This window comes from Alexandromys fortis, unplaced genomic scaffold (assembly GCF_014885135.2).
Source record: "Alexandromys fortis isolate MF-2015 unplaced genomic scaffold, M_Fortis_MF-2015_v1.1 scaffold_11, whole genome shotgun sequence".
Classification (NCBI taxonomy): domain Eukaryota; kingdom Metazoa; phylum Chordata; class Mammalia; order Rodentia; family Cricetidae; genus Alexandromys; species Alexandromys fortis.
This window is the reverse complement of record NW_026067912.1, coordinates 18,621,351-18,646,842: the sequence shown is the minus strand read 5'-3', so window position 1 is coordinate 18,646,842 and position 25,492 is coordinate 18,621,351. Positions and strand designations below refer to the sequence as shown.

The 25,492-nt window shown below is 37.2% G+C and overlaps 1 pseudogene; it reads right to left on the bottom strand.

Annotated features, from left to right (window-relative positions):
* Positions 1–14,797: 14,797 nt before the first annotated feature.
* LOC126499494 (40S ribosomal protein S17-like) lies at positions 14,798–15,275 on the bottom strand (annotated as a pseudogene).
* Between the last annotated feature and the right edge of the window lie 10,217 nt (positions 15,276–25,492).

Genomic DNA, 25,492 nt, shown 5'->3' with positions numbered 1-25,492 from the left:
GTGAAATTTCCTCAGATCCATATTGAATGACCAACTGAACTCAGACTCCCTTGTTGAAAGGGAAAATCTTCCCATTGGCCTAACCTGTTTTTCAGATGTGGAAGTGTCCTGACCTTTCTCAAAAATCTCAGTGAGTGTAAGTACACAAAAAATCCTGACATGGACTGCAACTGAATTCACTAATCAAAAAATCTGATGATATTTGAAACCAGTGCAGTGAAAAAAAACTACCTAAATACAATGGAATAAAGCAATTTAAACCCATATAAAAGCAAAGTACCAAGAAAAAAAAATAAAACATTTTCAGCTAGACTACGAAGCTGACAGCTTTTGGTAATTGTGCAATTATCCTCATCTCCATGAAGTTTGTATAGAGAAGAAGAAAATAAAATAATATGGTGTAACACTGGGAAGAACAAGTGTTTCGGTGATTATGCCCTTGTGAGGAAAACTCTACATGCAGAAGCAAACAGGTACAAATATTAAGGTACATGTACACTAGAAAAATATGTTAGAAAAGTTTTCTGCCTATAGAGATTTATATTTAAAATGTAATTTTTATTTTGTCATGGAAGTAAATTTTCAGTGAAGTTAGGAAGAAAGCTACAAAGATCTAGGAAAAAAGGGCAAATTACATTAAGAAAAAATCTGAAGGGACATTCCCATCTCATCTTGAGTGGAAAGATCTGATGTGAGATTCCCCCTTTGTATGCTGTGAATACCATTGGTTAATAAAGAAACGGTTTTTGGCCTGCACAGGGAAGAGAGGTAGGTCGGGGAAACTAAACTGAATGCTGGGAGAAAGGAGAAGGAGTCAGAGAGAAGATGCCATACAGCCCTACTGAAGACAGAGATGCTGAAACTTTACTGGTAGGCCATGACTTCGTGGTAATGAACTGATTAGTGGAGATGGGTTAAATTAAGATGTAAGAGTTAGCCAATAAGAAGGTAGAGCTAACGGGGCAAGTGGTGATTTAAATAATATGGTTTCTGTGTGATTATTTCTGGTCTTAGCTGCTGAGCAGACAAAATGAACAAGCAGCTTCCCTACAACAAAGATCAGTTATCAAATGTAAACCTCCCAGGTTAGATATGATTTAAAATGTCCATGGGATTCTTTACTCAAAAATATCCTAAATGTACATGAAATGCAATCCCAGGACCTGTGAAGGTTAAAAATGTGGTATTGGTTTTAGAATAGAAATATAGAAAAAAGAATACAATCAAAAATTTGGAAATATAGGTAAGTATACATGGGATATCACATAATATGAAGCCTGAAGTAGGATGAGGTGAGGAAGCTGGTTATTCAGTGCATACTGCTAATGTAGTAATACATCATAAAACACTAATTGTGGATATATTATCATATTTGACAAGATATTACATAAAAATTAAAAAACTCAAACATAAAAAAAAATCAAACAACAACAAAAGATATGTAAAGAAGAAAAGAGAAAATGTATTTATCTTTATCTATATCTACATATATGTATGTATATATCTGTATTATGGATCACCCCTTCACATTCATGGACAATTGTTCTTAAACGTCCCATTAAGGATGCTCAAGTCTGCTATAGAAAAGGGAATAGTATTTGAATACAACATGAATACAATCTCTATATTCTTTAAATATCTCCTGATTGTTTGTCTTTGTCAATACAATTTAAATTCTGTAGAACAGCTATTATATAATCTTACATATAACATCTTTGGGGAATAATAATAAGGCATAGCTTTTATGAATGTTCAGTACAAATGTATTTTTTTCTGAATATATTATATCCATATTTCTTTCAGTTCAATGTGGAATCTTTGATTACATAAGACTAAATCTATATTCACCAAAGGCTGACCAAGAATATATGCTATGTGTTAAAAGACACATGCATGATAGTAAACTAGGAAAAGAGCGTTTAAGTCTTAGTAAACAGAAACCTGTAGAACCGCAATGAAAAGGGAAATCGAGGATTAGTAGAAATTCTAAGTTATACAAACATGTCAACAAGTATGCAAATTCACTCATGGTTAGGGAAATTCAGGATAAAATACAACAATATTGTTTTATCAGAAAGTCAATAAAGTGCAATTTTTGTTGACAGAGTCCTGGAAACAGATCATTCAGTCCCTAGCAAAGCGCTACCTTAGGGTCCTGGGAAGCCCATGCAGATGGCGTCTTCTTCCTTAGATCCCATAGGCCTTGCTCCTCTGACTATAAAACATCCAACAACCAATGCTGTCATTTCCCTCCTCTTACATGGTAACTTCTGACATATTCCATATACTTGACATCATCTTTGAACTGCATAAAACCCTTTTATCAACACAAGCTTGAGAATTGTATTAATTAGCTAGTCTCATCTGTCAACTAAACACCTAAAATATACCACTTAAAGGAAGAGGGTTTCCTTTGGGTTCATAGTTTCAGAGGTTTCAGCACATGGTTACTTGACTCCATGTGATTGGGGAGAACATGGTGGTCCAGAGTTGGGTCTTTATCTCATTACTGGGGGCTGAGGGGAGCAGAGAGAGAAATCAGCCTGGACAAGATACTACCAAGAGCCTTACCCTAGCCTCCCACCTAGGTCTCACCTTGGAAACTTTCTACAACTTTTCAACATGGTACTACCCCTTGGGTACAAAATTTTCAACATTTGAACCACTGCAGGGCATTTTATTTTCCAACCTTAGAAAAAGTCTCTTACAAATTTTCGATATTAAGTATTCACGAATAAAGATATTTCAAGATGGGAGGAAGGACATTTCTTCCAACATGACTAACAGCCTGGGTTTGATCCAGATACTAGGAAAAATTTCCAAGTTTAGAATTGATACTTAACTTTTGGCAATCCATATTCTGAGCCATCATTTATATTTACAGATTCTGTTTTATCATTGTGATCATAAGCCTATTTTACACGGGGATGAGGTTCTCATCTGTTTTGTGACAGCAAGTCCATTTTCAGTATTGAGTCTAATTTCAGGTTATCTTTTGAAAACAAAGTAATGCAGTACCCTTTAGTTCTAGATGAGTTTATACTTAAGTTTCAAACATTCCAACAATTCCATTTAATTTGTGGCTCTTAAAAGTGGACAGGCATGAACTTACACTCACAGCGAGTTCTGCAAAGGTGAAAACAATGGCTAATTTTCCAGTCTCTAAAGCTTCCCTCTTTTCTGGACTTCTCTGATCCATGCAGCGTGAGTCTACTCATCTCTCTAAAACAGATATATCTCTTTTGTCTAAAATTAGAAGAAGCAAGATTACAAACTTCTGGCACTAACTCTAATTTAGTATCATTGTGCTGAAATCGTTAATGATGATGACGTGGAGGAGGGGAGGGAGAGAAAAAGCAGAAGGGAGAAGCGAGGAGGAGGGCAAAAGGAGAGGAAAGAGTAAGAAGAGCAAGAAGAGGAGGGCGTGAGAAGGACAGAAAATGATCCAAAGGCCCCAGGGTTATATCATGCTCCATTGTTGGGAGAAACATTTTACCTTTCAGTGTTTATTTCAGGATCTGGGCCTTTGGGTCTCACATTTTTCCTGTATTGATTGATTGTTTCTCTCAAATAGTCAATGTTTGATTCATCTGAGACATTAAAAGGGGAGAATTTTGTCCTTTAGAACAGCTATTCTCAAACATGAATCTTTGCTAAATTTATCTGGGAGACTTTCCATTAGTGCTAATGCCTGGGCCATTTCCACAATGTTCTTTCACTGGTTTGGATAGGACTATTGGTGTTTTATATGAGGCCCATAGGAAATTTAAAGTCTCATAACTCTAGATCCTTCATGTGCTGTGTGTGTGTGCGAGTTATATACAGCATGTGTGTGTGTGCAGTATCTATGTGTGTGAGTTATATACCATGTAGGTGTGCATGCATATGTGTGGACACATTTGGTACAGTATGTGTGTGTGCATGTGTGTGTGTACATATATCCCACAGGAGTTTCTTTTTTACAGGACCTTGATTAAAGTAATACCCATCCTACCCAACTAAGTGGAAGTAAAATTAACTAACTAGTCTTCAGAGTTCATGACTTCTTCTGTGTAATCTTGGTCCCGAAACAGATTGTAGATCAATATCGAACTCCCTGAATTACCCCGAGGACATTCTGAGCATGTGGTCACCTCTCTGAGGTCATCAGCTATCGAACTTGCCATCTCTGCTGCAGGTTTCACTCTACACAAGAGCCAATCAGATGCTGACAGTCACATTGCATTATGGGTGAGAAGCTCATATTTGGGCCCTGAACATGTTTTCTCTAGCAAAAGTTTCTGCATGCCAGATTTAAATTTCAGCAATTATATCAACTTTCAGATTGCAAAGCTTTACATGAAGTCATATTTGGAGCGAACTAAGTAAAATTTAAACAGAAAGATGAACTGTGAAAACTTTTTAGAGTCACGTAGAAGAATGCCTGGCCCAATAGCTGATATTTTCTTCGTCATCAAAGCTTTGAAAATGACCTAAAGCACAAGGCGAGTCACTGTTCCTTTTGTATTAAACAATTCAGAATATTCAAACACAAATGCACTGTAAACTGACCATCTGTTGGCTAATATTACTTTATATAAAATGCTATTGGAACTACCTGATTAATCCATTGTGATGTTTCTCAAATACTGTTGATCAGACTGCTCTTAGTGCTTGAAAACAGCACTTGTGATTGGGCTGCAGTCCAGGAGTTTATGACCAAATATGTCCAGATGGAGCTGGAAAGTCTACATGTTTAATGAATTCTCAGGTGTCACTCATTCCACACTCGGAAATGCTGGCTTTTAAAAAGGCAATACAATCAATTCAAGCCCAATATTATTCCTATCTAGGTTTAACATATAATCAACAAGGAATCTATGAGAACCAAATAGATGATTTTTGACTTCTTAGTATGCTTGTACAGTTTGGGCTAGCTTCACATTCTTAGTCCTTTATCTTAGTATCCCGAATACTGGGATTTTAGGCATGTGCCACTGTTCCTGCTGCAGACATACATTTGATAGATGCTTTGTATGTGTTGTGACGGCATGAGAAATGCTCCTGTCATAGAAGAACTAATCACTCTCCTAGAGAATCAAGGCAGACATACCTACCTGTAGTGCAGAGCAGACTTCAGCAAACAATAGTTCACATGACACCCAGGAAAAGATTGGCAGAAGTTCATAGGAAAGAGATAAGGAGGCTTCTGGCAACTACAGAACACTTCTATTAAAGAGGAGATAAGTTCATCCTTAAAGAACTGCATTAGTCTATTAGAAAAGGAGGGACTCGTTCTTGGTCAAGTTGTGGGAGGGACAGAGAAGGAGAACGATGAAAGAGATATCTTGATGGAGGGAGCCATTGTGGAGTTGGGGAGAAACATGGTACTAGGGATATCCATACGGGCAACCCCAGTTAAGACTCCTAGCAATCGTGGAGAGGGTGTCTGAACTCTAATCAGATTGTCATCATAGAATCTTCATCTAGTGACTGATGGAAGCAGATACAGAAATCCACAGTCAAACACCAGGCCAAGCTCTGGGAGTCCAGTACAATAGAGGAATTGTAGGAGCAAGAGGGGTTAGGATCCTAACAGGAAAACCCACGTGGAGAGCGACCAGAGCTCCTGGGAGCTCGCTGAAGAGCCTTCATGGGACCAAACTAGGCCCTCTGCATGTGGGTGACAGTGGTGTGACTTGGTCTGTTTGTGGGGTCACTGGCAGTGGGACTAGGATCTGTCCCTGGTGCATGAGCCGACTTTTAGGAGCCCATTCCCTATGATGATACCTTGTTCAGCCTTGATGCAGGGGAGAAGGGTATGGTCCTGCCTCAATTGGATATGCTAGGCTTTGTTGGCTCCCCATGGGAAGCCTTGCCTTTTCTGAGGAGTGGATTGGGGGATGAGGAGGAGTGGGGAGAGTATCAGGAGGGAAGTGAGGGAGAACTGTGGTTTGATTTAAACAGAAAATTTAAAATAGAAGAAGAAAGAAAATGAACAAATCAAGGTGAGAATCACACAAGGGACACAGGTTGGGATGGGCATCATAAGAGTTTTCCTCGGAAAGTACCTGGTGTCTTGCACAGACCAATTTGACAAATAATTTGACAATTCTCATAACTTAAAGTACTGAAAATGGTCGGGGAGAAGAAAATTATTAAAGATCTTTTGAGCAATGTAGGGGACTTAGAATGAGCAGAGTAGGAAAAATTGTTAATCAAAAGAAACATATCATTAAAGGGATTGGTATAAATACAAATTTAGGAAAAACGTGACAGGTAAGTTGGAGAGTTGAACGATTGTCTGAATACCTGGAGCTAAATTTCCCTTGTAGGAGTAAGGAGTGAGATTGGGGCCAGCACTAAGCTTGTATTTGCAAGAAAGTAAGGAAGCAGCAATATATTTTTTTTGAGAAAATAGTTTTAAAATAATATTTTTATATATTCTTTGAGAATCTCATACATGAATACAATGAATTTTGTTCATATTCCCCTCATCCAAAGCCTTCTGGATCTCTCCCACATCTCCTCCCATTTTCATGCCCTTTTTCTTTTGTTGTTCTGTGTAACCCACTGAAGCCAGTTAGTGATGTGAGTGTGTGCATGGGCGTGAGGCCACGCACTGAATGAGATTTCATCAAGTCAGAATGGTTCAGATCGACAAAATAAGAGACGAGTGTGGCTGAGGATGTGAGGAAAGGGGAACCTGCTTCACTGTTGATGGGAATGCAAAATACGACAGCCACATATACCTAAAGGTCCTATTTCCTCCGACACAGACAAATGCGTTTCCATGTTTAGTGCAACTTATATATTATACTGAGGTATTAGAAACAGTCTTTGAGTAAGCAGGGATTCTCCTAATTATACGTCGTTCCCCATTGTCTGGTATAGAATAAAGATTCAATTTAAGAAATAAAACCAAGCAAAATCAGCTGAAATGTCTGTCAAGCGATGAATGGATAAGGAAAATGTGACACACATATACGATGGAATTTTATTCATTTGTAAAGAAAAATGAAAATATGAAATGTACAGGTAGGTGAATGAGACTGGGGGATATCGTAATGAGTTAGGTAATTCAGGTCCCAGAAAACAAATGCCACTGTTATCTTTCAGACGTGGACTCTTTAGATTTATGCATTTGACTGTCTGTACCTGTACAATACAGAAAACTAGAAAGGGCATTTCTGGGGGAAGGCCTAAAAGCATAGATAACATAAAGGAGAAAAGGAGAAGAATGGGGGGGGGCTCAGTGGGGAGAACAAGGTTGCTAACATTAAAGAAATTAGGAAAAGACATAAAAAGGCAACTATCCTATAAGCTTATAAAACATACATTATATAGAACATAACTAGTTTTACTGACATACAAAAATGGCTAAGGGTGGCATCCTGGGAGTTATATATGCTCTAGGAAATACAGTGACATTCACAGATGGAAATAATCTTGGAAGGTCATCAAAGAGATGTATTTGATTTTAAAAGGCTTATTATTTTTTAAATTTGTGCATGTCTGTGTCTGGATTTGTAAACTGTGTGCTAGTAGTACCAAATGCATGAAGCTCCAGATAAGGGTGGTTGTGAGCTGCCTGAAATGAGTGCTGGGAATCAAACTTGGGTCTTCTGAAAGATCAGCACATGTTCTTAGCCACCAAGACACTTCTGCAGCCCTACATTTGAGTTTTAAACATGTGGATGTAATGGTCTGTCCTGTCCCTTTAAGAGATAGGCCCTATCCACTCCTTCCCTCTACTGCTGAGGCAAGTAGATCTTCCTTCCACTTTCAACCTGAGTTTCTTCCTTTCTGTCTCTCTCCCAAAGAGGTAGATGCTGCCATGGCTCCTCACCTTCCCCACCCCATTTCTCTTTCTTTCTCTACCCTCTCTGCTCCACCTCTTTCACCCCTTACCCCCTTTCCCTTCCATAAAAACTGAATAAATACCCACTTTCTCTGCATGACATGCGTAATAGGTCTCTGTCTCTCACCTGGCATGTGTCTCCCTGCCTGGAACCCACTGCCTATCGTGGCCCATGGGCCATATGAAGAACCACAGCATTTTATCTAATTCATAACAGTGGATAAGAGGTTATATATAATATATCCAGGGAAAGAATAGTCTAGCTGTGATTTATAGATTTAATAATGAAAGTTCATGGCATTAGTTTGAAAGTAACTGCTATCTATTTTTATATAAAATGGTAAACACTAGTTGCCTATAGTTCTTTGTCTAAGGCTATGTCCCTGGGAGATTTCCTTCTCTCTTTTCATATCTATTGATGTCATAGTCATTTAGATTTTGTTTAAACAGGCATTTCTACAAGAAACTATCTTACAGAAGTCTTCCTGACCCTTTGGCTCTTTCAATATTTCTGTCCTCTCTTCAGGGATGTTTTTGGAGCTTTAGGTACAAAAATTTTATTTTAGATGTAGCTGTTGGGGCTAGGTTCCCTATGGAGGTGCAAAAATGTGAGCCTATTCCACCTTGTTTGAAGGTCAGAGAGTTTTAGGTTGTTCAAAGTTGTTGACAACTTCTGTGACTACATACCCTGACCTAGAGTATGATTAGTTGCTGTTTTGGACATTAAGAAATGAGTCACGTATTTGGTTATCAACTACAAGAGTGGTCAGCACTGAAATCATATATACTAACAACAAAAGTGATGTCAGAAGGTTGTGTTTACATATTTGTGAATATATGTATGCATATATATTTATACAACAATAATCAATAAAGACAATCAATTTATGAGGGTGTGAGGGAGCATAGAAGCAGTTAGAGAGAAGAGAAAGGGAAAAGTATTTTAATTTAAAAATAAAGGGAAGCAAAAAAGATATTTGTGCACATATTTATTCTTTAGATTTTAATCAGTAGTTTTCTATACAAATTGGGGTTTATGAGGTGGTTAAAAAGATACAGATGAGGGCATGTTTGGCAAAGTCCCTTCACTGAAGCTTGGGGAAAGGTAGAGGAAGAGAGGAAGAAAATTGTGATCCAAAGTAATAAAAAGAAAACCAGGATGTCACGGCAATGCATTTGAAGAGGGAGTTAAGGGCTGTCAAACAGTCAAGGTGAACAAGGGGTTGAGAAAAGGTAACTATGGTGGTATTGCAAGGCATTTGAAGAGGGAGGTGAGGTCTGAAGGTCAAGGCAAACAAGGGGTAGAAATGGGAGGAAGTAGATTTGAAGAGAATGATGGGCAACTGCAGAAAATAAAGGAGAAAATGAGGCTGTACACTAGCTGATGGAGAGCTGGCAATTAAAGAGAGAATGAAAAATCTTGGCTCTCTTAGTGTGATGAGAAAGTACTGCAGGAATGATTTATTTTTAATGTACTTAGCTTTCAAAATTAATTGTAGTTATTTTGGCATAAATCTATACATATAAAATATTACTGCACATAACATAATCCATCATAAATTATATGTGTATCTGAATGTATACATGGAATTAACACTGGCCTAGAACTGAAGCAATTTTTACTCATGTTGTGACAATATTGGATTTTTATGTGAATTTTTACTGAATGAGATAAATCTAATAAATTTAAATTATTAACTATCATCTAGGATAACAAACTGCTTAGTTTCGACTTCCGTCTTTTGTATTTTTGCAGATGAATGAGGTTACTTTTGCAGATAATTCTTCATCCTTCGATGCGGAGAAAGATGAAGAGCACCATTGCATGTAGTTTTTGGAGAGATAAAGAAACTGACAGGCTCACACACATGATGATGTCCCAGGACAGGGAATTACAGAAGTTATTTGTTCATCAAAGAATTTAACAGTGTCTTCCTGGATGCTTAACGTAGGGAATTGCTATAGTAGTGAAGTGAGAAAATGGGAAAGTGGAATAAGTAACGAAATTTGCATTTTATTGAACAAGGCAAAGAAAATTGATACAATAGCAAAAAGAAATTCCCAGAAGATGAAGATAAAATTTCATTTTTTTTTAACAAACCAATGCTTTAGCACAACTCAACATTACATAGGTGGTGGGTGTTAGAAAATTGTGAGCTAAATTTCTGACAGTTACATGAAGGCCTCAAATCTGAGCAGACACAAATGCTTGAATGCACAAAATTACGACAGAAGGCAATTCCATGCAAGCGCATTTTTGCCCTATTATCTCTACACCAAGTACAGTGATTGCAGGGGTATAAACATATAATAACCAACAAGAAATAATAGTTTCACCTGTGAAGAACTTCCATGAGCTATAACTGGGACCACAAGACCAAGATACAAATAAACACCCAATTGTCATAGTGGAAGTTATTTTCAGTCAGATTGCTCAGTATGAAGAATGTTTTAGAAGCCATATTTAAATTGTTTAAGATTCAATTCCAACTGAGCATCTTATATACGATTTTCAATCCTCTTGGTGAAGTGAATATCATACTTATGTTGATTTGAGACTAATCTGATGGAAAATTAATTCAGCTGAAGGCACATTTGAAAAATATTCAAATGGATTCCGGCAAAAGTATCTACCGAGTGACTAGTTAAAATAAGGACTACTCATTTTATTAGTTATGACCTGTTCTATTGTCCAGAATAGAAACAATGATGCTCTTTCTAAGGTTGGAGAGTTTGCACAACTATAAGCCTTTCATATTCTAATTTATGCTCTAATACCTTTCAAAGGACTTAAAACGCAGTTTTAGTTTGGGATAGCATTGAGTACCTTTGTTTTCCATTGTTATTCCATTCCTATGACAATTCCAATTTGCTTGATATTAATTTTATTTTTATTCATTGTTTGGGAGGTTCTAGTACATGGTCAGATGGACTTGTTGGTATTAGGCCTCTGGTGCAGGCACTAGGTGGCATTCAGGGGGAAGGAATACCTCATGGCTGAAAAGGAACTACAAGAACAAAACCGGAAAGGGAAAGAAGTGATGCCCCAAACTTTTTTTCAGTGCCTCTCCAGAACGCACCCCTAAAGGCCGCACCAGCTCCCATGAGGACTGTGCTGGGAGCAAAGCTTTCACTATATGGACCTTTGGGATACTCAAAAGTGAAACAGAAATTGTTTTATTTCACAAATATATCAGTTTATTGAACAATGCTAGGCTCATTCTGTTTTACACTGCCTCTCCTGAGGGCAGTGACATTACATTCTACTTTATAATTCTTTTACAGACGGTGGCATGTATGATTAAGTATACTTTAAAAACACATGTAGATTATTAATATTCTAGAAGGAATTTATTTTATAGAACTATTCAGTATATTTCTCATCTTGGAAACTTCTTAGAACACATTTTAAGACCTTCTGGCTTGAGTGTTCCTGGAAACACAGTAGGAGAATAAACCTTCAAAACTCCAAATTAGAGCTAAAGCTCATAGAACAATCTTTGTTCAAGAGATTAATTTTACAAATAATGATTTCAAAGAAACAGAACATAACTAAATGTATTAGAAAAAGAATAATGATTTCTGTAGTGCAAAATAGCTATCTGACCTCCCCATTTGTTTCCTCCTATTTTTTCTTATCTTATTTTAATGATGAATTCCATCCTTTTTGCTTTCGAAGTTAAAGCTAGTTATTTACCCCTTAGTCTCCTTTCTCTATTGAGTTCTCAAAGGAAAAACAAAATGCAAAAAAGAAATAAATTTGCTCTTAAAGCAGTGATGTTCTGTAAGAGAATAAACAAAAGGTATGCATAATACAATAGGAGCATAAATGTACAGAAAACCAGTAGGGAAGGCAGAGAGATACATGCAAAGAGAACATTTAAGTAGGATTGTTCAGGAAAGGACTCCCTTAGACAATTTTACTCTAACATGTTTCACGGTATTGAAGTCGTGAGTAGACTATATTCATAGCAAAAGATGGAGGCGGAAGTACAAGAGGGACTAAGACCCTAAATTCTGAAGTGTCTTAAATGACTTCTTTCATTAATTTGTATCATAATATTGCTTCATACTGTCGACTGGGTGAGTCACTGACAATATGAAGCAATATGTTCTGGGAATTTCAACTCATGTCCTAAGGCGTGTAAGGTAAGTGTTTTACCCACTTTACCATTTTTTCCTGCCCCAAATTTGATCTTAAAAAAAAAAACACACCGTGGAATTTTGATTGGCACTATACGCTTAGACAGTGGATCTGTGAAACACTTGATGCTATATGCTAGCACTTCTTATCAGTAAAAACCTGCTTGAGGAACACATTGAAGATCACACATGGATCATGGAACTATAGTGACTTCACAAGCCTGGTCAGATACCAGAACCTCGGATCTTAATTTTTTTTTTCAAATTTGTATGCTATGGCATCTTTGTTAATTACCATAATCATGTCTGTAAAATAAACATATCTTAAAATTTTGTGCAAAATGTGGGTGGAGAGATGGCTCCAGGGTCAAGAGCATTTGTTGCTCTTTAAGAAAACATGGGCTCAGTTCTGAGTATTTATACTTACACAATCAGTAACTTCAGTTCCCAGGGCCTCTACACCTCCTTCTTAGCTCTGTGGACACCAGACATGCAGAGTCAACAAAATTCCATGCAGACAAAATACTCATACAGCAAAAATAAAACAGGTTAAAAAAACCTATGCAAAACAATTTACTAATTTAAAATATATTAAAATTTATTAATTTTCTTCATATTATTTTCATAGGACAGTATGTCATAAATAACTAATTGGTTGGTTATTTATTAGAGGTTATCAAATAAATTATTTTAACTATACAAACCTTTTTATCAACACCAATGTTTTATAGTATAATATTTTGCTGAGAATGTGCATACAAATAGACACTGTCCAGATAAAGGTTGACAGACGAAGACGAATTCCATGTTTTAGAGCAGCTGGATCCGGGAAAATCTCTGTTTGTAATCAGTATGCTGTAGGAATCCAGACACTGTGAGCAAATGGTGTTAGAAACCACACAGAGCGGAGCATCTACCTATGGGGGCCCTACAGACTGAGCTCCAACATGAAGAACAGAAAGGCTTAAGTATGGTGGGAGAAAAGAGATGTAATTCACTCGTGAAATGAAAATGTCAGAACTCAGAGAGACAAAGGATAGAACTGTGGTTGCTCAGAGGCAAGAGCAAATATGATGTTCACTCGGTGGTACAAACTTTTGTTTGTAAGATGAATGATTCTGAAGATCAGAATTACAAAATGACAACTATGGATGCCAAGAGTGAGACAGAATAGTCTTCCTTAGGGAAAAGTATACTATCCAATACCAATTGGTCAGTGTTGAAATCATAGATGTGTGTGTGTATAAGTATCATAGTATAGACTATACTGATTATATTTAATGCCTTTATAAATTAAACACATGCACACACACACACACACACACACACACACACACACACACATACCCTTAAAGAAAAAAAGCCTAGAGGTCATGAGTTTGAGAGAAAGTAAGGTGGGGCAAATGGGAACATTTAGAGGAAAGAAAGAGAGATGAAAAGAGGGCATAATCATATTTTAACTTCAAAAAATTTAAAGTATAATATGGTAACTGTAGAGCTGATAGCAATACATTATAACCCCAAAGTGCGTCAAGAGAGTAAGTTGCAAGAATACACATAACATACATACATGTGCATGTGTGCTGACACAAACATACCTAGGCAACTTGGGGAAAAGAAAGAGCTCCGTTGTGAGAATAACTATACAACTCATAGTTTCAAAAATACTCCGCTACATGCACGAATATACATACACATATTTAAATTAAAATTTAAATAAATGAATTCTAATTGACTAAAAATCTAGAGATTTAAGCATTGTTTTAAGCAATGTCAGATAGGTTAGCGAAATATGATTGCATAAACTTTATTATCAATAAAGCATTGAAGGCAAGTGCTGCACTTTATGTAGTTTTCGCCAGTGGGGAATCTGTTATAAGACATTCTGTTTTATGAAGTCTACAGGAATACACGGGGATATTCTAGAATTCGTAAATGTGGTACCTGGTCAAGCATAGAAGATAGCATTCCACAAACTTCAGTCCTTTATGAGGCTCTTATATCCTTTCTCCCTCCTTTTCTCTGGTTTCCTTAGCTTTGGAGTACATGATGAAGGTAGGCTAAACAGTCGACAGTCTCTTATTCCCAACACTTTAATCAGACAGTCTCTGCAGCAACGGGAAACCAGCTGCACTTTTGCTATTGGTAAAAATATATGCTGTATTTTTAACTTATAAGCAATGAACGGTCTTCAGAAACAGAACTGACACCGAATGTCAGATCTGCGCATTTTCATAGAACTCGTTTTTCCTAGAGTAAACAGCAACGAGGGCCCATGTCCACATGGCTGTGTGCCCGACCTATATGTAAACTACCTACTAGTGTTACAGAGACTCTTTGGCACTGGTTAAACACCACGTCTTCCTTGTCTATTTTATTTATTTATTGTGGATGTGCTCCTATAAACTTGTATAAAGAGCATTCTCAAACTGTGGGGACAGCTATGAGCCAACCAGTGTTTTCAGAGTTGGTGGCCCCCAAAAAGCAGGTATCAGGGAACAGAACCATGGTTGTGCTTTTAGGCATAAGAAACCTTTGTGACTTTTCTCAAGGAAACTTGAAGGTGTTTTATTGTTTCTGAATCTGGTTCTCACTGTGTAGCAGGGACTGGTTGGCACTCACAATGAACATCAGGCTGGCCTTGAACTCGTGGAAGATCTGCCTGGGTCTGCCTCCTGAGAGCTAAGATTTCAGGTATGCACCTCCATGCCCATCTCCCTAGAAACATTTAAAAACCATTTTCATCTTAACATCAGTCCAGTCCTCTTTTAGTTTTTTGTTTTTAATGTTTATTGACAATATGACAGGAAATATTCAAACGACTCCACATGGTGTTTTGAAATTCATCTGCACTGAAGGCTGACTGACTCACAGGTTGGAGAGTGTCAAAGTCCAGGAACTTCAACATTTCTTTGGTCCCAGGATCTACCTCAGGGACCTTGTGATCTGGGACAGAGACCTCAGGAACATAATTCTCTCTCCTCTCTCTCTCTTCCTCCTTCAAGATAACCTTCCACGAGTTACAAAAACACAAGTAGATAACTGAACTGATGTTAAAATGAAAACTTTTTAAATGTTTCTAGGGAGTTGAACATGGTGGTGGTCACCTGGAATCGCAGCTCTTAGAATCCTCTTCAACAGATGTATGATGGAGCCACTATCTTGTTGCAGACTTTCTGGCTGGGGACAATGGTGATCTCGCATGCACACGTGGTGTGGCAGTCATTACCCACGTAGGTGTGGTACTTCTCGATGACGCTTTCTTCACAGTTTTGGTGTGAACACAACCCATGTAGACAGGTCCTGGTAAAAGAAGACACAGGAAGCACTAGTTCAGTCCTCTTGGCAAAATACTTAATAGTTAGAACTCATATAGTACAATAAACACGACACCATCCTGAGAATGTCTGAGTTTTGGCATGAAAAATCATAAAATTATTGTGTGCTTAAATGTATTCCCCTATAATCATAATATGAACATCTGTGAATGTGAGCCTATTAGACAAAGGGTCTTTGTGGATGCTCAAGCCCAGATATTTTCTTCTTGAAAGGGAAGAATTTAAACAGAGAAACAAAACAAAACAAAAAGTGGGGGGGGGGAGTGTGAAGATGAAAGAGAAACCTGGTATTCAAGCTAAGGAAAGTTCTTTGCTCCCTTCTAGGCAAGACACCAATGTTTCCCTTCAACACTCAGAAGGATCTTTGTCTGTATTTTTAATTATTAATTCAGTCCTCCAAGAAATGAGGAAATAAATTTCTATTACTTACAGTAGCATAACACCAAGAGGATTGGATATTGTCAAAATACAGTGTATTATTAAAATTTATCCATTTATAGAATTTTCCTGAAGTCCATAAAAAAGAAGTGGTTAAGAAATATTTGCAGCTTGAAGAGTAAAAGTGCTTACTAATTCCATTTTATGAATTTTATTAAATTTAAGGCAGAAAAAATACCTCAGAAAGATATAAATTTTTCATAATGTTTGTTTTTTCTGGTTGTGACTGTAATGTTTCATCACATTATTTTATAAACTACAGAAAATTTAAACAAATACCCAACCATAAGTTTTAGCAACCAGAGGAAATTACCATTTCAATTTTATTATCTGTGTTTCCAGTCTTTCTAGAATTAAAGACGTATATGTGCATATATTTCTTTTTGACATTTTTTGGGAGAAAGGATTCTGCTAATTTGCTTTTATTTTAAAAACATAAACTCACACAGTGCTAGTGAGTTTCACGTTATTCTCTATTTGATAGTATATTAATGTACCTATAACCAATAGCTTATAACTTAAAAACAAATGCATTTTATATTTTATGTCTGCCATTTGCCTTAAAGCAGATGTCTTTGAAGAGGACAGCATGCTAGCATTTCACTTAAAGCATTTTATGTGGCCAGGAACATAAAGCAGTCATCCAAATGTGCTTCCTGAGAAGTCTCTAAGGCAGCCCTCCCTTGCAGGGGCTGTGGAGTGGTTTTTAAATGCTTCAAAACAAAGCTTCGGTTCATAAGCCTGTGGCTCCAGGCTGAAAGGTGGCCTGATTGTGGTTGCCCTCTGAAGGCCAAGGGAAGGAACCGAAGACTCATTACTAAGACCCTTTGTTTTCCATGTGGTCCTCAGAATGAAATGTGCAAAATATACAACAACCCACCCCCAAATAAACAAACAAACAAACAAAAAATCTTTACCTGTTGCTAGTCATAAAGACAGCAGCCCACTGACTTAATTGTGCTTCCTCTTAGGATTAACAATCGTCAGAAGGATGTGACTATATGTGTTAATGGTATTTCAAATCTTTATTTACATAAGAGACTTCTAGATTTAGCAACAGAACTGCAGAGGCTCTTGTAGGCGGAGGGAGCTTGTTCTTCCCAGCTGCCCAGCTAGCTTAGACCAGAACTAATCACACAAAAACTGTGTTAATTAAAACACTGCTTGGCCCATTTTCTTTAACTTCTTATTGGATAACTCTTACATCTTAATTTAACCCATTTCAAGTAAACTGGGCATCACCACAAGATCGTGGCCTACCAGCAAAGTTTTAGCACATCTGTCTCTGGCTCCTTCCTCCCAGCATTCATCCTGGCTTTCCCTGCCTACCTAAGTTCTGCCTTGCTCTAGGTCCAAAGCAGTTTCTTTATTCATTAATGGTAATCACAGCACACAGAGGGGCCTACATGAGGCTATTCGTTAAATTACAATGTTGCATATAAAGAGAATAAAATGCACAAGTATATCCCAAATATAGTATAAGATAGATATCCAAATATGCTATAAGAAGTATCCCTCTAGATCGAAGTGGGCATTCTGTATTCACATACCCCAAATTCCAGAGAAGCATGTACTTATGTGATCATTACTAGTTGAATTGAAGTAATAATTTTCTGTATAACCAGTTCACATCAATTAAGGAGAAAAATCTATCTTCTCTAGCATAGCCTTTTTAGATAAGCTGAAGAGAATAGCAAAGAAGACATCTTCTTGGTCTGGATATTATGTAAACTACAGTGTTTCTGTTTAAAAATATTAAGTCCCAGACCACTAGTTCTACTTAATTGCTTATGAGAAAATATCCACCCCAAATAATAAAGAGAAAGTCTGAAAGTCTGAATATTCTTCAGAGCTTACCACGCCCACTCATGTGGTAACTAGAGACTGTATGGGCTAATGGTGACATTTATAGTAAAGAAATACACTGCACATTTCTGAGGAGCTTGATTGCTCACTTTCTATCAAATAATTAAAATTTTAATGAAAATTATGTATAAAATAAATACAGACCCAGGGGTCACCGTGGTATTTTTTGGAAGTAGAGTCTTATTATTTTTGGAAGAAGACCCTGATAGAAAGGTTCTGATTCGGTATCATGAAATTGAACTCTCATGACAAACGTGGAAGATTAGGAATGACAAAACAGACCTGGAGGTTCACTGGTGAAAATGTAGCCAACGGGGGTTTTAAGGACTGAATTCCTTGGAAAATAGTAAGTGTGTGGGCATATGTTTCTCTATTCTAATCTTAGATACTTTATTACAACTTACAAATATTGCGATCTGATAAGTGTAAACTATGTAAGTGCCTTTTAAAATATGAGGATATAGAGATGAAATGAAGGTAAGGAATAGTAAATATTAAAATTTCCAGATTTTCAGGCAACCGATTTAGAGGAGTGGGAGGGATGAGGCAGAAGGCATGGATGTGCAAGGACTTCAACTTTGAGACTGAGGATAACATACAGATTAATTTAAAAATGAATTGGCTTCAAATCAACTGCGAGGAGACAATAAATAATGAAGAGGCAAGAAGCCAACTTTTGGTTTAGGAGATACAGCAATAAATTTAACACAGTTTAAACTTCACTACAAGATATAATTATAGATTAGTGGAGAGAAAGGCAACACGTTATTTAGAATCCTGACACTTGTGGAATATGTATTTGTGGTGTTGCTTCCTGAGAACACGGGCACGGATACTACAAGTCACTTCTGACAGTGTGCGGCTGTTTGGAGTAACTGAAAACTGAGGTTCATAAATTGAGAGGAACTTTTATGACAAAATGAAACAACAGCAAGCTTTTGTGAGATGAGATTTTATGTGAGAACAGGAAGACAAAATGCGGGGGATCTGCCCAGTTCAGACCTCTGGTCACACAGAAAGGCTTGATGGTATGCTATGCTTCAGTTCTCGGAGGTTCTTTTATGACCCAGCCGCATCTTCATCTCCTGACCCTATGCGTTCCCATCACTGCGGAAGTGTGTGTGGGAACTGTGGTTATGGCTCTTGTGATGGCAGTGGCTGTGTCATGGTAATGATTTCAGCTGAGGCTAAGATGGTTTTATGGCTATGTGGCTAACAAACATTCGATTATGGAAGATTTGGAGATTTGCTTCTGGAGTATCACCATTGATTAGTGACTCTTATTTAGTTCCTCAAAGATCCATTCTATATCACCCACAGTCCTAACAACACACCACCAAAGAAGTGGTAAATCATTGCATGGTACGAACCTCATCTGACTTTAAAGTCCCTGGAACTCCTAACTTTGATGTGCTTCTCACAGAGACTGGAGATATGATTGATGATTCTAAAATTTTGAAATGTGAAAAGTCAATAGGTGTGCTCTCACGTGAAATTACATCTCTTTTGATGTCCAGGTAATAGAGTTGAGCCACAGATTCTTAGATATTGGCTTGTACACTGAAGTGATCACTGAAATGATCGCTTTTGTCTTTGATACTGTACATGAAAATTTGAGTTAATTTTCATATTCAATATATTTTCTCTTCTAAATGAAGACCAATTGATTAGCTATATATTTTTTATTTATTTATTTATTTATTTATTAATTAAAGATTTCTGTCTCTTCCCCACCGCCGCCTCCCCTTTCCCTCCCCCTCCCCCAGTCAAGTCCCCCTCCCTCGTCAGCCCAAAAAGCAATCAGGGTTCTCTGCCCTGTGGGAAGTCCAAGGACCACCCACCTCCATCCAGGTCTAGTAAGGTGAGCATCCATGAAACTGCCTAGGCTCCCATGAAACCAATAGGTCCAGTAGAATCAAAATCCCATTGCCATTGTTCTTGAGGTCTCAGTAGTCCTCCTTGTCCGCTATGTTCAGCGAGACCAGTTTTGACCCAGGCTTTTTCAGACCCAGGCCAGCTGGCCTTGGTGAGTTCCTGATAGAACATCCCCATTGTCTCAGTGTGTGGGTGCACCCCTCGCGGTCCTGAGTTCCTTGCTTGTGCTCTCTCTCCTTCTGCTCCTGATTTGGACCTTGAGATTTCAGTCTGGTGCTCCAATGTGGGTCTCTGTCTCCTTTCATCGCCTGATGAAGTTTAATATTCAGGAGGATGCCTATATGATTTTCTTTGGGTTCTCCTTCTTATTTAGCTTCTCTAAGAACCCGAATTATAGGTTCAATGTCCTTTATTTATGGCTAGAAACCAAATATGAGTGAGAACATCCCATGTTCCTCTTTTTGGGTCTGGCTTACCTCACTCAGGATGGTGTTTTCTATTTCCATCCATTTGCCTGCAAACTTCAAGAAGTCCTTGTTTTTTACTGCTGAGTAGTACTCTAATATGTATATATTCCATACTTTCTTCATCCATTCTTCAATTGAAGGGCATCTAGGTTGTTTCCAGGTTCTGGCTATTACAAACAATGCTGCTATAAACATAGTAGAGCATATACTTTTGTTGTGTGATAAGGCCTCTCTTGGGTATATTCCCAAGAGTGGTATTGCTGGGTCCATGGGTAGGTTGATCCCAAATTTCCTGAGAAACCTCCACACTGCTTTCCAGAGTGGTTGCATAAGTTTGCATTCCCACCAGCAATGGACATTTTTTTAGATAAGTACCATATACCAAAGCTAAACCAAGACCAGGTGAATGATCTAAATAGACCTGTTAGTCGCGAAGAACTAGAAACTGTTATCAAAAATCTCCCTTCCAAAAAAAGCCCAGGACCAGATGGGTTCAACGCAGAATTCTACCAGAACTTCCAAGAAGAGCTAATACCTATACTCCTTAACGTATTTCACAATATAGAAACAGAAAAGTCATTGCCAAATTCCTTTTATGAAGCTACAGTTACCCTGATACCAAAACCACACAAAGACCCAACCAAGAAAGAGAATTACAGGCCTATCTCACTCATGAATATCGACGCAAAAATTCTCAATAAAATATTAGCTATATATTTTTAAATGCAGAAAAATGGAGAAAGGTGGTTTGGGAAATATCTCAGAGGATAATGTGTTAGTGTGCAAATGTGACCATGTTAGATCTCCAGAGCCCACCATCCTGATCATGTCAGAGACAGAGACAGGAGAGCCTCTGGAAGCCCACAATCTACCTACCTCAGAACAACAAAGATCTTTTCTCAAAGTGGAAGGGGAGGAATGACAGCTGAGGTCACTTCCACACACATGTTGTGGCATGTACATCACGTTTATACACTCACACATTTACACATACAAAAATTGATAAAGGATATATAATAGTGTCCATCTTACTGAGAGAAAGTGAATCATTGTTCTATCTCACAAATAATGTTGTAATCAAAGGACTATGGGTAAAATGAAAGTTCCTAAACCATGGTAAGGTTATGACATTAAACAATAGTTCTCAGTAAAATATTGTTCCTCTATAAAAACCTCAAAAATCTTCTATCCTTCAAAATGCTTGGTGATTGGAAGAAGGTTTCATAAACAGTACATAATGAAGATTACACTTAAGTTGGAGAGCTTTTAATTATAAGAAAATAAAACCTTCAGCAAAGTTAATACAACATGTAGTAATATGTAAGCTCGTAGCATATTATACAACTGTGGTTCATTAAAAACAGATTTTCAAGTGTTTAATTAACCAAACAAGTTAATTATTTTTCTTTTTAATGTTTTTATAATCCAAAGTCTAGAGGTATAGCATGAACAAAATTTATAAATCAAAATGGAAATGCTGAGTGCAAATATTGATTTATTGTTTACATAATGTAAAATTGATTTGAGTTGGAATCCAGATTTATTTAGAAACTAATTCTTTTAAAAACTAATTCTTTTAAGTTGGAGCAGAGACTTGTTGGGAAATAAGGTTTACTGGATAGGCGAGTAGGTAGGGATTGTGAGTGGGTAAGGGTTGTAGGTGGGTAGGTGGGTGGACAGGAGAATAAGAGGGTAATGAGGGAATGAAATAATCAAAATTATCTATTATCTATCTATCTATCTATCTATCTATCTATCTATTATAAAAGAATGAAAAAGTTAAACTATGATGCCATGAGGTTTCTAGAAGAAACCAGAGTGACTATATGCCACAAAGATTTGTGAAGATTACTCATACTGGAGGGCAGCACTGATAAAAATTTTTAAACAATTAAATGCATAGAAAAGCAATTATTTGAAGTAAACAAAGATCTTTTTATTATGAAACAAAAAATACAGCATGCACAATATTTGATGCTTGGATTCAAAGGTAAAAGTATATGAGTATACTAACTATTATTAAAAATGAAAGACAGTCATATACAGAAAAATGTGTTTTCATATATATCTGAAAAAAGTTACTTTAGAAAAGTTAGTGATTAAGACAAAATTTAGTTAAAAATGAAAAAGTACTTCTTTAGAAGATATGTTACTGGACAGAGGACATTTGAAACAGTTTCCTGTGTTGCTCATTATTATGGAGATGCAAATTTAAATGTTGTGATGAGGATCACACACTCACTAGGATGGTTAAAAATAATCACAATTAACAATATCTGGCAGTGGAACAGATGTAAGAGTCATCAGATTGTGCACATTTTGAGTGGGCGTAAAAATATCACTCTGGAGAATGTTACAGTTCCTATTAAGTAAAACAGTTTAGGAATGAATACGTTTGCTCCTAGGTATTTATTCAAACAATGTTGTAAACTATGTTTAAAAATTCTTGCATATCTCAGCTCTCTCCTGTGGAAAAGTTATTAAAAGTATTAAAGAAGCAACCTAGTAGAAGCAACTATTATCCAGAGGAAAATGAGAAAAAGGAGCACTTTGAGATACCAGGACAAAACGGAGAAGCTCAGGAGTGTCAAGGAATCTTGGAACAGCACAGGGATTAGCCACAATGGCCACAAAAACGTAAAACTGTGTTTATATGGTAGTCTAGAGATGCAAATCCAGCTTCTGGGAACACCAGCAGAAAGTCATGGTCACTGTGGTGCAAAGTGACCTGATAAAGGTTTGAGAGAACTCTCTACGGCTTTAAAAAATTTGTTTTGATCATTGTACATATTACTGGATTCATGTGCTACTGAACCTCATCAAAAATGAATATTTAAGACATGGGCCTTTGCATGTATGTGATACTACATCAGCGCAAACACAAAGAGGTTTAGATTGACTTAACTTTTCAAAGAGATCAGCATTAAACTGGTAATGCCCCTGAAATCAGTAAGGTCTTCTCACTCGAAGCCCTCAGGGCCTTTCAGGTATCATTGCACTGATGTCTTAAGACATGCTCCTTGGTGGGATACATGGGAGGTCATTTAGGAGAGAGTTAAATAATCTTAAAAATAACAATCTTTCCCATGATAAGAATGGGAAATGTGATAAAGCAGGGAGTTAGGACTCTATATAATGCTACTATGGATGGCTTAATGATTTAGCTGGGATTAATATAATGCCCATTGTGATTACTATCAGTTTGGTAATTCATATTTTATCCTTTATAAAGTGGGTTTATAAATGTACAAAATATGAAAATTTGACTAATAATATATAAGCCTTAGAAAGACTTACTATTGATAATATACAAGCCTTAGAAAGATTTAATAAAGAAAATAATAAAAATACTCAGATACAGACAGAGGAATTCAGACAAGAACTTATCACACCACTGAATGATAAAACTGAAGGGGGTAATCCAAAATTATTATAAAACCAAATTTAGTTTATCCTGTTACTATATAAGAATGACCAGTGGACAATAGGCACTCCCTGAGATTATACAGAAATTAAATGGAATCCTATAGAAGTATTAGATTAGTATTAAATCTCCTATAGATTTATAGATTTAAGGAAGTGATCATTTCATATGGAATGCATTCACCCTATGTGAAGCAGATGTTAAGTTCACGGGCAACTCAGAACAGAATTATCCTCCAGACTAGGAAGATTTGGCTAGAGCAATATTGGAAGCTGGTCCTTTGTAACAATGGTAAACGTGGTAGACAGAGGAAGCTAGGGCCACATAAGAATGAAATAAGGCTAGAGACATTAATATTCCCAAAGATCAGCTGCTAGGTGAAGGTCAATATACTGATTTGCAAAGACAGTTTGAATTTAATGATTGCACCTTGACCTTATGTCGTTTAACAGCCTTAAATATTTGGGACAAGGTTGAAGAATCAGGAAAGAAGTCTGAATCATTTAATAAAATTATGCAAGGCCCCAAAGAAGCCTTCACTGTTTTTTTTTTAACAAAGATTGATTTCTGCTGTAAATAGAATAGTATCAGATCCAGAAGTTAGATGAATATTACTTAAATCTTTGACTTTTGAAAATTCTAATTCAGAATGCAAAAGGGTGACTAGGTCTTTAAAGGCAAGACCAGCCCCAATAGGTGAGTGGATTAGAACTGCAGCTGATGTTGGATCTCACAAAATGGAGAAGTAATTTCAAGACTTTTTAAGAAAAATCAAAATGTCAGATGTTTTTCATTGTGGTAAGCAATATCATTTGAAAAGGGATTGTAGGCAAGGTATTCCTAGAAAAAAATGTTTTCTCTAGAAATAGCTTAAAAGAAGGTCTTAGCCTTCTGAAATATGCAGACTGTGTGACAAAGGCCAGCCATGGACTAATAAATGCAGGTCATCAAGGGATAGTCAAGTTAACCCTTTGCCATTGGAGAATGCCTCAGGGGGTCATCCACAGGTGTGAATAACAAATTTGGTTCAATTATTCTCTGACATCATCAGCGAAACTCATCCATAGAGTTAATACTTGTTGCTAAAAATCGTACTGCTCTGGATGTGATCAAGGATAGAACAGCTTCAGCAGATAAAACAGAACGTTCAGGAGAGACAAGAAAGCAAGTAGTTTGACAAATTGCTATAAATTATCTGAGTCCAAAGCTAAAAATACAGATAAATGGCATTTAAATGGAATGCTTAGTAGGCACAGTAGCAGATGTAACAATACTTTCACCAAAATCTTGAAATCTCAGATCGGCCTCTTCAGAAGATAAATGTTCAGTTTCTAGAGGTTGGAACTTTTTCACAGATAAAGTTAAATACAAGATGGGTCATATGTTTGGTACCAGAAGGACAGGTAGAGAAAGGAAAGACATATGTGGCTAACGTAGCAGTGAATTTTGGGGACATGATTTGTTACAATAATGGAAAACACAGATTAACATTCCTTCAATCTCAGAAACAACCCATAAAATAAAGAATATTTCTGAGAAAAATTTAAAATATACTGTCAAGAACAGTCACAGACTATTCAGGTACACAAGCAGGACACAACTGTTTGGTAGGAAGCATCACCTCAGCTCCCTGGCATCCCTTTATACAAAGAGTCTGGACTATTTAGCTGGGAGCTTCTCCTCAGCTCCTGTCAAAAGCTCCCTGCCATGGGAGTTGTCTCATTCCAAACTCCACCTCCAAGAAAGCCTGCCAAATAGTGACCCCCCCCCCCCAGGAGGATTAAGAAACCCCTCCTCAAGAGAGGTCAAGACCACGCCCACAGGCTGTTTAAACTGCCCCCCACCCCAGAGGATGAACACATGGTCTCCTGGTTCCCCATGGTCTCCCCCTTTTCCCCTGTTTCTCTTAGTGTTTTCCCACGGTCATCCAGGAGTGCTGGCAGCCATTAAACAAGGGTATCTTTTAATTAGGTCTGATTGGGATTATTTGCGTTGGTGGAGAGGTTGGTTGTTTAAGAAAATACTTAACAACAGCTGTGGTTTTTCATAGGTATCAGGCAGAACAGGAGGGTAACAGTAACAGACTGCAAAAAGTCACTTA